At 43.5% G+C, this 10839-nt stretch overlaps 1 non-coding gene across 1 annotated transcript; it reads left to right on the top strand.

Moving 5' to 3' along the window:
* Positions 1–5997: 5997 nt before the first annotated feature.
* Positions 5998–6110, top strand: LOC120374173. The gene has a single exon (XR_005585911.1). It is a non-coding gene; the product is annotated as a U5 spliceosomal RNA (small nuclear RNA).
* Positions 6111–10839: the final 4729 nt, after the last annotated feature.

The raw sequence follows: 10839 nt of genomic DNA, 5'->3' as shown, positions 1-10839 counted from the left end.
TTTAATCATGGAAAGCAACGTAGATATAGATTAGATTAGCAGTGGCAGAGAGAAGCATAGTAAGGTAGTAGAAAGCCAGTGTTCAGTTAAACTCCTCAGACTTACTGACATCCATGCTGGTGGCATGTAAAGATATCTACACTGGTGTATCACACAGCCCAAGGAGAAAGAAGAACATTTATGAAGGTGTAAGATAAAGAAGTCTCCATTTTGTAAATTTAATAAGGGATTCTGAGTATAACAAGGGCTAATTTACACTAGATCACCTTCAGAATTTGACTCACTGACGGCCACACACAAAAATGGCCCTGTAGCATTTAACTGTGAATTTAAAAAAAGCCAGTAAATGTGTCAAAATGTGCTGCTCACATTTCTGCCTACTAATTCACATCGCCACAAAGTTGTTTAACTGTTCTGGCTGTATTTGTTAATTCATTCATTTTGAACCATGTCACTTATGTGTTAGCTTTTGAGTCATTACAGTTTTAAGACCCAGATTATATGAGCTGGAAATATATTTGATAGCAGTTTACCCTTTATTGAATATAAAACTAGCAGTTTGAAAATGAGGAAACATTAAGCACAAGCCCATTTTGTACAAATAGCATCATAATATACTGTTGAAACTTTTTTCTAAAATGAAACATTCAACATCCAAAGTCAATGGGTTTCAAAGCACGCCTACCAATACATGTGATGTAAAACCACTTCTTCATTCCGGTTAGTTAATATCTGAGGTAATGTGAGTTGAACTACATAGAGTCAGAGTTACTTTTATGCGCTTTATGCCTTCATTCATACCTAATTCAATTCATTTACATTATCTTGCAATGGAAAGGCCTACTCCAAGGTTTAAGAAGCATGCTCATCTCAAAAGCAGGAAGAAACAACTCTCATCTAGAATCCTGGCCTGGCAGAAGATTGCATCAGCCTTTGTGCAGACTCACGCATGCCTGCAAAATGGTTTGGAGAGCACATGAACAACAATATACAAAACTAGTACCTGACCCACTCACTGATTCAGTTTTACCTTCTAACACATTTTACAGTTTCGTAAGTGTTGCATAAACCCAAAGGAAGGTTGACAAGATAATTTCTCAGAAATGCCACTGAGTATTCAAACTAGTGATGGGCAAAGCTCAAAAAAGGGTTGGTTTTTCTACATATACACCAAGCCCCTGGAGGCTTTAAAGATCAGAATAAGGCCTGAAAGTTGGAAAAGTCCAATTGGAGCATTTAGTCCCTGCCATTACTACTGCAAGTTTGTTCTCCTTTTAAGTTTAGCCAAATACTGAGACGTTCACATGCTTATCCAAACCACCAACACCTCTGGCCAGCAAAACAACCAGAACTCACTGTATTGTAGAGTTTCCACGACCAAGAAGTTCTGAGACATATAAACATTAAAACAAGTTATCTGTGTTATCCATAAAATAGTAAGAATTTTTTTACTAATTTCTCACATTGGTGAACTGAGGTATAGAGAGGTTAAATAACTTGCCTGTGATCACACACTGAGTCAGTAATAGATTTGGCACCTGAAACCAAGAACGGCAGGTTCTAGTCTGCTGCTGTGAAACACTAACACTGCTGCCTCTGTCACAGTAGCTGTTATAAAACAAATGCTTTCAGATCTTTCTTGCTCTCTATAGTGAAATACTAGTGAAACCTGAGCCATCACGACCCTTTATTGCCACCAAATAATTGAAATGTTCCTGCTGAGTTAAAGTTGATAACCTGCTTCCAGGGCTGTAGGATTTTATTAGTGAGATCAATGCTTTATATCATCCTGGCCTCCCCTTCAGCATTGCTAGAGTTTTCCAGCCCCATGGTTAGTAGATGCAGGTTGCAAATTTACATCCCAAAACATTTGTCAAATAATAAAAACAACACAAATCAGAGAAATCCCATCTGCCCACAAATGAGATGACTGGGTGGAAGTGTAGTAAATAACATGCTACTGAGTGAGACTGCAGGAGACTTTAGGTTTTTGCAAGATAAGTGGATGAAAACTGTCTAGGCTTGACCCACATGACAAAGCATGCTTTTCACTAGCTAGTTAGAACTTAGGAAGATCAATGTTCACTAATGACAAACATTAGGAGCCAAACACTGAACCTTTTGAAATCAATAGCAAAATCCCATTGGTCTCAGTGGGCCCTGAACTTAGCCATAAGCCTCTGAGAATAATAATAAAGACACAATACTTATTACTTATATGGAGCTTTCTGCATCTAGCCCTCAAAGTACTTTATTATCCCCATTCTACTGATGGAGAAACTGAGACACCGAAAAGCTAGGCAGCTTGCTAAAGGCCAGAGAGTAAATCAGTAGGAAAGCTACGACCAGGGGCTTGTCTATATGGTGTCCAGACTATGGGGCTGTGAATTGTGGAGTACTCTAATGTATTGAACTATGACTGCCCAGTGTAGACCCTGCTGGCACAAACTAAGAGATACCAAGTTCACATTAATGTAGTCCCATTTCAAACAGGACACATTATTGCACCAAAATGTTAGTCACAAATTTGAAATAAAGTCTGGAATTTGCCTCGGAAAAGCTACCAGGGAGGCCGTGGCTGTTCGGGAGACAGAAAAACCTGCAGGGAACTTCACAAGGCAGGGCATTCCCCAGCTAACAGTGACTGAGCTGCTCTGGTTCTGCCCCCAAACTGCAAGCAGGTTGAAGCACCCACTGTAACCGAGCTGTGGACCTTAGCACTATGAAGAGCAGACTGTTTTTTTTTCCAGACATAACACTTTGTCAATAAATTGAAGCCAGGCCTGATTTTTTGTTTAGCCATTTGCCTTTCAAGAAAGTCAGGGCTATTGACGTTATTAGGGCACAAGATGAGAGGATTCCTTTTCAGTGATGTGTTGTAGTCATGGAACTGGTATAACAGATTATTTGTCACTATCAGTGACAGAGCAGCTATATCAGCCTGGATAGTTTCAGCAAAACCTTTGCCTTCTAAATGAAATATCCCCATGTTTACCTGTAAAAGTAGTCACTGGCATTCCCATAATTCAGAATCCATTGTCAGTCAGACTTGCTATATATTTTGATTTTAATACTAATACACATGTCAACACCATCAATGAATACGCTGGTCACATTAAACCAATTGGCCAACAAGTTAGATTTTTTTATAAACAAAGGACTTGTTTGCATGCCTCAGTATCTGGTATATTCTCAGCTGCACTGAAAGTGAGTTCTGAATGAATGCTGGAAGGCGATAGCAAGAACACCAGCTACTGAGTCATGCAAACAGTTATTTTGTTTGCATAAAATTTACCTGATGGGCTCACTAATGACGTATGCACAGAGTTTCCACTGATGGTGTCAGCTTCTGCATTAGAATCAGAATACATAACCAGTCTCTTTAAGGACTCAGACTTAAAAATATTTATATAGAATTTTGGCCTATATGTAAAGAACTTTGAGATGTATTGATGAAAAGAGATATATACGAGCTAGGTGTCATTATTATTAGATTACCTTAGCTACCTCAGGATTTGAGTTATATAAATTTTTTTAAAGTGTGTACGTTTCATATTGTATAGACGTTTTTGCTAAATCAGTATTCTGTTCCTGCCCTTTCTTATTCCCTCACCCTGATCAACCTTTTCTCCCCTTCCTTCCAAAAATCTCATTTTTCGACATGGTCAATTAGGACGATTTTTGTAGATCTGTTGCTTGTAACACATGTCTAGACCAAGACTCCCTGTGCATGCTGCAGACCTGACACCTTTCCAGAGCCAAGACATGTTTGTGAAAAGGTCATATATTCATTACACTGAATATCCCTATGATTTACAATATCTGCAAGAATTGCTGTGCCCTTTGCTTCTATGTCAGTATTGATCTTCAAGGAGCTCTGGTGAAAAAAATGAGAGCAAAATTCTCCTCTCAGATCCATATGGTGAACCTGAACTCTGCTATTCTGCTCTCGCAATGGAAGTTTAGACAGCACAGAAAAGAAGCATGTGAGAGCCAAGAGCTACCTGGTAGATCAGAGAGAAGAATGTCAACCTTCCAACTGTAAGGTAAAATAACTGTAAAGAAATAAAAAAATAGGGGATGGAATTGACTGAAGCCCATGGAGTTGCTCCTGCTTTAGCCAAGGCTTCTCTTGACCTGTTCCTTTTTAACAGATTGCTGTATTTTTACTTTTTCTAATTTCCCTAAGTTTCTGTGTAGCCTGTACCACCCTCATTAGTTATCAATTACAGCAGGCAAAGACTGAAACAAACTCTTCCAACTAGGGTTGCCAATTTTGGTTGGACGTATTCCTGGAGGATTCATCACATGACATAATCTTTCATTTAAGATTCACCTTTAATTCCTGGGCACTCCGGGACAATCCTGGAGGCAACCCTACTTTCAAATTGATTTCTGACAAGAGGAAGTTAAAGAAATGAATGTTACGGAGTATTATGAAGGGTGCTTGCTTTTCAGTTTTGGACACAACAGTATATCTTTGCACTGGTAGCTATGGGTATTGTCATCTTGTGAGGGAGAGGTGAGGATAAACATTACAATGACAATATCCTAATCATAGGTAGTTTCACCATTGTGACCAAAAAAACTCCCAACTTCCTCCATCTCTGATCTCATTTCTGAAAACAAAGCTCACCCACGAATGGAACAGCAAAGGTGTCATAAATGGCCAGCACTTCTATTATTTTTAATTAATTAGGTGCACCAAGGACTGGAGGAAACACAGTACAATATTGCGGTGCCACATTTTTAGTATTTCTGCAAGTAAGATCAAACATCTATGACCTGCTAAAGTATAGGGGGCCAGATTCTCAGTAGGTGTAGCTCCAGTGGAACTGTGCTGACTTACACCATCTGAGGATTTGGTCCCAGGTGTTTAGGCAACTGACTCACTGCAGTTTGTGCATTATATTTCCCATCTCTTCAGTCAATGATGTTTGGCCTAGATACATTGACACTTCTACAGGAAAGGTTTCCGCTAACCTAATATTTCCATATTCCTTCCTTCTCAACTTTGCTCTTATTTACAAAGTCTCCATTGTTTTTAATTATGTGACTGCGCAGGCTACAAAATATCTTTCAGAACAAGAATTATTCTTGCTCACTAGATGGGTTTCCATCAGCTCAATTTATCTTTAATTTACAAAACATTATAGAACAAAGATTGGATAATATTCATACATCTTGAAAGTCCTACCCTCACTGTTGGCTTCAGAACTTTACTCTAAATCTGATATAAGAACCTGGATGATCGCTAATATTGTTTTTCAAACTACCCCAAGTATGAGATGTACAGGTAGAAGATATGCAGAGCATCATTCCTCATCTTCAGTAATACTATTTACTAATCCATTATGCCAACAAAATAACCTCCAGATGTGATTGCAACCCTTTCCAATCTTTAGAAATGCATTTCAATGCAGTGAAATTCCAGCAGAATACAAAACAGCAAGATAATTACAAGTCACATCTGCAGCACTGCTCTTTCAGTTTGAAAATTCCTTAGCCTCTCTAGTTTTGTTTTGTTTTGTTTTTAAACTATGATTTGGCAGACTAAATACAATCACTGAGCAGATTAGTACCCTGTGTGAAATGCAATCTTTTATTTAGGTGACCCTTCATAAAGGCAATTGTTCTCTGCTTCCAATGCCATCATATTTCATTTTCGTTTTAGTGAGTATTTATTTTAGGCATGCGCTTCACATCATGAGTGTTAATCTCTCTTTCTCCATTTCATTCTTCCTCATGACCAACAATAAAACAGTTAAAATACTAGAAGATTGTCCTCGATACCAAAGGCAGAATCCTCTTACTCTTGGGCTGTGTGCTAGATTGATATATAGGAATGGAACAATATAGCACACTCTTCCACAGAAGATGGCCGATGTTTAAACTACTTCTCCCTTCTTCTCCTGAGGAGAGAGTTTTCTAACAGGTTCCCACCTGCCCAGCTTTCCTCCAGGGAGATTAACCTCCTATTGCAAAGATTCAGCCACTTTGTAGTCTCTTCAGATCATATAAATCTTTTGCCTTTTACTAAAGCTTTCCATGGAGAGGAACATTTATCTACACTCACACCATATATAGAAGATTAGGTTATAAAAAAAGCCACCCTTTGGGTCAAAATACAATATGATACTCTCTGTGGCATAGTCCATCTTGTGGGCTCTACAGATACTTCACAGGAAGTAGGTATAGAGTATTCCTCTAGGGTAGTGTCCCATTAAATCAGTGGTTTTCAAACTGGGGTACATGTACCCCTACGAGTAGGTGAGTTCTCATTAGGGGTATGTGAGAAGAATCCTGTAATGGCGGACAACACATTTTATTTAGCAAGACTTGGCAATCTAATCATAGGTATATTATGACCCTAGCTCAGATGGGGGTATGTGATAGACTACATTATTTGGAAAGGGGTATGCAGCCTAAAGCAAATCACTTCTTTAAATAATTTGTGAGCCCTCTAGTGGCCTCCTGTGCTTTTAGAAGCCACCAGAAACCAGTCAGGGCAGTGTATAGGGAACCTGCTCTTGCATGTTTTATATATTTAGCAAACATGGTTATTTGGACCCTGCAAAGCCTGTGAGGTTCCTCAATATTGTGTTTGTTGTATAATGAGCAAAAGACTCAACAGTGGGCTAGAGAGATATGGCAAGAGACAGAGTTCAGGAGTTCTCCCAGTATGACACTGTATCTGGTCTCATTCACTGCATAAGTTAAACAAAAGTGTCAGATTCCGGTTTCCTCTAATCACTATACTCCCCATTAGAACCAAAATATGCTACCGACTTTTAGTTATGTTTAAGGTTTAGCGGTGAACTTAAAATCTCCATGAACTTCAGTTTGCCCTCTCTCAAAGGAGCTAAATTACGACCAGCCTTCTCTACATGAACCGTGGGGAGTGTACAATCTCCGAGACAAATGATAGTAGCAAAGGGAAGTCATGTGATATAGAGCTTTTTCAGCTAGGTGCAACCTGACGAATAAACACAGATTTCTGAGAATGAGGGAGCAATAAAAAGGGGGAGAAATCATCAGTTGGAATTCAACGTCAGTCTCCAAGCTTTAGAACCCTGAACGAATTAGGCTGCCTTTGAGTTAGTCATCTAGTGGGTTTAATGTGGTCCAACCTAATCTTGACTCCATTGTAATGTGGTCCTTTATTTGCATACATAGGTATTGATTAGGCACATAGCCATATGAGGGTGGGATCCAAAGTCTCTTTAAGTCAATGGACAGAGTCCCTGATTAGATCAGGCCATAAATGTTCTTAAAACATACACCCATATGTCATGATTCAGGGCTAGTTGCACCTTTGACCCCACTCTGGTCTCTTTGAGTGCACCTACACAGGTGACAGGCTCTGTGTCTTCAGCTTTCCCTGGGTGGAATCCCACGGTTCCCCCACTCTTTGGCTGACCTCCCAGGCTACAACGTCCTGTGCACCAACTGTGATTGCTCTGAAAGCCTGACTGGGTTTGGTGCCTGCAAATTTTCGCTTTGGGAGCTGGGACCAGTGGTGAATACAGTGACCCAAAACTGCCTTTTAAAAACAAAGTATTGCTTAATAACAACAGTAGGAACATAGCATAACAAGAGAAAGGCTTTTTAACACATTCAAAGGTCTGTCCGCACACCGATCTTACCTGTACGCTTAGATAGGCCCAGTTTATCCCAGACACCCAAACCGCTGCATGCTGGGAGTCAGTCTGCTCCCCAGCAGTCTCTGACTCTCACTCTTTGTCCTTTCCTCCAGGAACTGTCTTTTAGCCACCACAAAGTTCTTTGTTCCAGTTTCTCCTGCCTCGATCCCCCTTCCTGTAGTTACAAGCCAGACCATACAACTCCACACAGTCTGAGGTAAAATTGTGCATGTAAATAACCTCTGCTTGCATTAACCCCTTTTAATCACAATAACAAGCAAACCTAGGGTTGCCAGCCCTCTAGGATTGGCCTGAAGTCTCCCGGAATCGGCATTGATCTCCCGGTGACTACTGAAAACAATTCAGGAGATTTTAGTAGGATATTTTTAAAAAATGACATTGTGTCATGTTGGGGGGAAAAATCTCCTGGGATAGCTTCAGTCAAACCTACACATGGAGCACATCATTTACAGAAAATAATACAGGCATTCCCCTGTCCTTCACACCATATATGGTCTAAAGGAGCTCAACAGTCTACCTCAAATACAATACATGGCCCTTAATCATTAATGGCCAGTTAATCAGATTATGGTCTTTGGGGAAGCTGGTCACAGTTTGACTGTGATTCAAGGTGTGTGAGGTAGAAAAGGATGAAAGGAAGTCCCCATAAACAGTACCGCCATCAACCTATTTGTATGTTTGTCAGATGTGACTGCGTGTACTTTAAAGTGTTGTATTGTGTAGCACAAGTGGAGTGTTATAGTCTATGCATTATAATTCGAAGAAGAAAATAAGATAACATATATTCTCTACAAGCACAGAGCCATGGAAGCCTGCAGTCCCTCAGTGGTCCAAAGTCATGCAAGGCCTATTTTGAAATAAATCCATCCTTTAGGGAGTTGCTTCTCTAACACCATATAAAATAATTGTTTTTTAGCCAGAAATTCTCCAATTTGAAAACACATTTCTCCTCTTGTTTCATCTTTTTTTTTTATTATCAAACATACTAATCCTCAGCCACAGCAAGCATAGCCTGACATGGCCTTACCAGTGTGACCTTATATGCTTATCTGTTTATTGTGCAGCACTTGAGAATAAAGTAGTGACTGCATGCCACTTGCAATTCTGGCTTTTCAGTGAATAGCATGCATCATTGAAAAACCGCTGTCATCCCACTCGCATGTAAATAGCACTAAGTCTTGGGGACCAGCAGGAGCATATAGTATCCTCAGATGTAAGCTCAGGGATATCTGGTTTCCCAGACAACAGAACCTACTCATATGTAAAGTGTGGCTTTATCATGAAGGTTGACTGACCAGGTTCTCAGGACAACCAACAACCTATCTTTATGCTGTCAGCCATTCTGATCACAATGACATTTTCTGGTGATGATCACAGTCTCTCATAGAGAAATCTGAACACGAGGATGAACCCTAAAGCAATCTGATACACATTGGTTGAGCATGAGGCTAGAAACCAAGTTATCCACTTTCTGTGGGCTTCAGCTTTCCTGGGGGTAAAATGGATATGATACTACTTCACGCGATGATCCCAGCAAGTTGCAGTCTTGCATCACTTGAGAACAAGACAACAGCAATGATGGGGTTGTAGCCAATGTGCAGAAGATACACTTTCAAAGGAGATTTACAGAGCTGAGGTTGAAGGAAGTACAGTGTGAGGCCAACCATGAATGAGGGTGAAAGATGTAATTTTGAGGGATTTAAGAATCCTAAATCCTCCTATACTGACTCTTACCAAAGGAAGATGACTTGCAAGGGACTGTTAAAGAGGAAGTTTATTCTATGCACCAACATGGCTACATCACAGCCATGTGAATCTGGTGCTGGTGATCCTCCTCACACGATGTGAGGATAAATTAATGTTTGTAACAAAGTGATAAGCATTCTTGTTTATAAGTGTCTGGCAGTGATGAGCTGCCAAAATATTAACAACCGGTTCCCTCCTCCTCACCCCAGGAGGGGTCATGCCCCCCCCAGGACTCCTGCCCAATCCAACCCCCCCATGTTCCTTGACAGCCCCCCCCAGGACCCGTGCCCCATCCACCATCCTTCCCTGTCCCCTGACTGCCCCTTGCCACCCCATCCAACCCCTTCTCTCATTCCTGATGGCACCCCAGGACCCCTACCCCATCCAACCACCCCTTCTCTCTGTCCCCTGACTGTCCCTGGAATCCCTACCCCTAACTGTCCCCCACCGCCCCATCCAACCCCTGCTCCTTCCTGACTGCCCCCATTCAATCCCCCTGGTCCCAGCCCACAGACCGCTCCAACACTAATCCCCCCACAACTCCCCTGCCCTCTTCCAACACCCCCTCCCTGCTCCCTTACCCTGCTGCCTGGAGATGGGGGCCCAGTTGGGCTGGGGCTGGGACCGGAGCCACCCGGCCGACGTCGGGGCTGGACCCTGGGGGCTGGGGCAGGAACCGTGCCACCCGGCCGGACCTGGGGCCAGGGCAGGAGCCGAGCCGTGCCACGCTGCCCAGCCGGACCCGGGGCCCGGGGCAGGAGCCGCGCCGCACCGCGCCGCCCGGCCGGACCCGGGGGCCAGGGCAGGAGCCGCGCCGCCCAGCCGGACCCGGGGCAGGAGCCGAGCCGCGCCGCCCGGCCGGACCCGGGGGCCGGGGCAGGAGCCGAGCCACCCGGCCGGACCCGGACCCGGGGGCCAGGGCAGGAGCCGAGCCGCGCCACCCGGCCGAGTTCGCTGCCGGACCCGGGGGCCGGGCATGTGCCGAGCCGCGCCACCCGGCCGAGGTCAGGGCCGGGCAGGAGCCGAGCTGCATCGCCCGGCGAGGTTGCAGCTGGACCCGGGGCGGCAGGAGCCGAGCCGCCCGGCCCCAGAGTCCCGCCGCGACCTCATCGGGCAGCGCGGCGCCTGGAGCCCTTCTCCCGCTGGCACCCCCGCCCCCCGGCCCAGCTCACCTGGTGAAAGGCGCTGCTTCCTTCTCAGCCCTCCCAGGCTTCCCGCGCGAACAGCTGATTTGCGGGAAGCTGGGGAGGGGGAGGAGAAGCCGGAGGAGCTTCAGCAGAGGAGGCGGAGTGAGGTGAGCTGGGGCCGGGGGAAGGGTAGAGAGCTGCTAGAGCTTTAGTTAAATTTAAAAGCCCTTTTGGAACTAGTTGTCCCTCCAGGAACAACCGGTTCTAAAGGGGCTTCTAAATTTAACAACCGGTTCTAGCGA

This window comes from Mauremys reevesii, linkage group 10, assembly GCF_016161935.1.
Source record: "Mauremys reevesii isolate NIE-2019 linkage group 10, ASM1616193v1, whole genome shotgun sequence".
Taxonomy (NCBI): domain Eukaryota; kingdom Metazoa; phylum Chordata; order Testudines; family Geoemydidae; genus Mauremys; species Mauremys reevesii.
The sequence above is the reverse complement of the archived record's forward strand: the minus strand, read 5'-3'. Positions and strand labels throughout refer to the sequence as shown.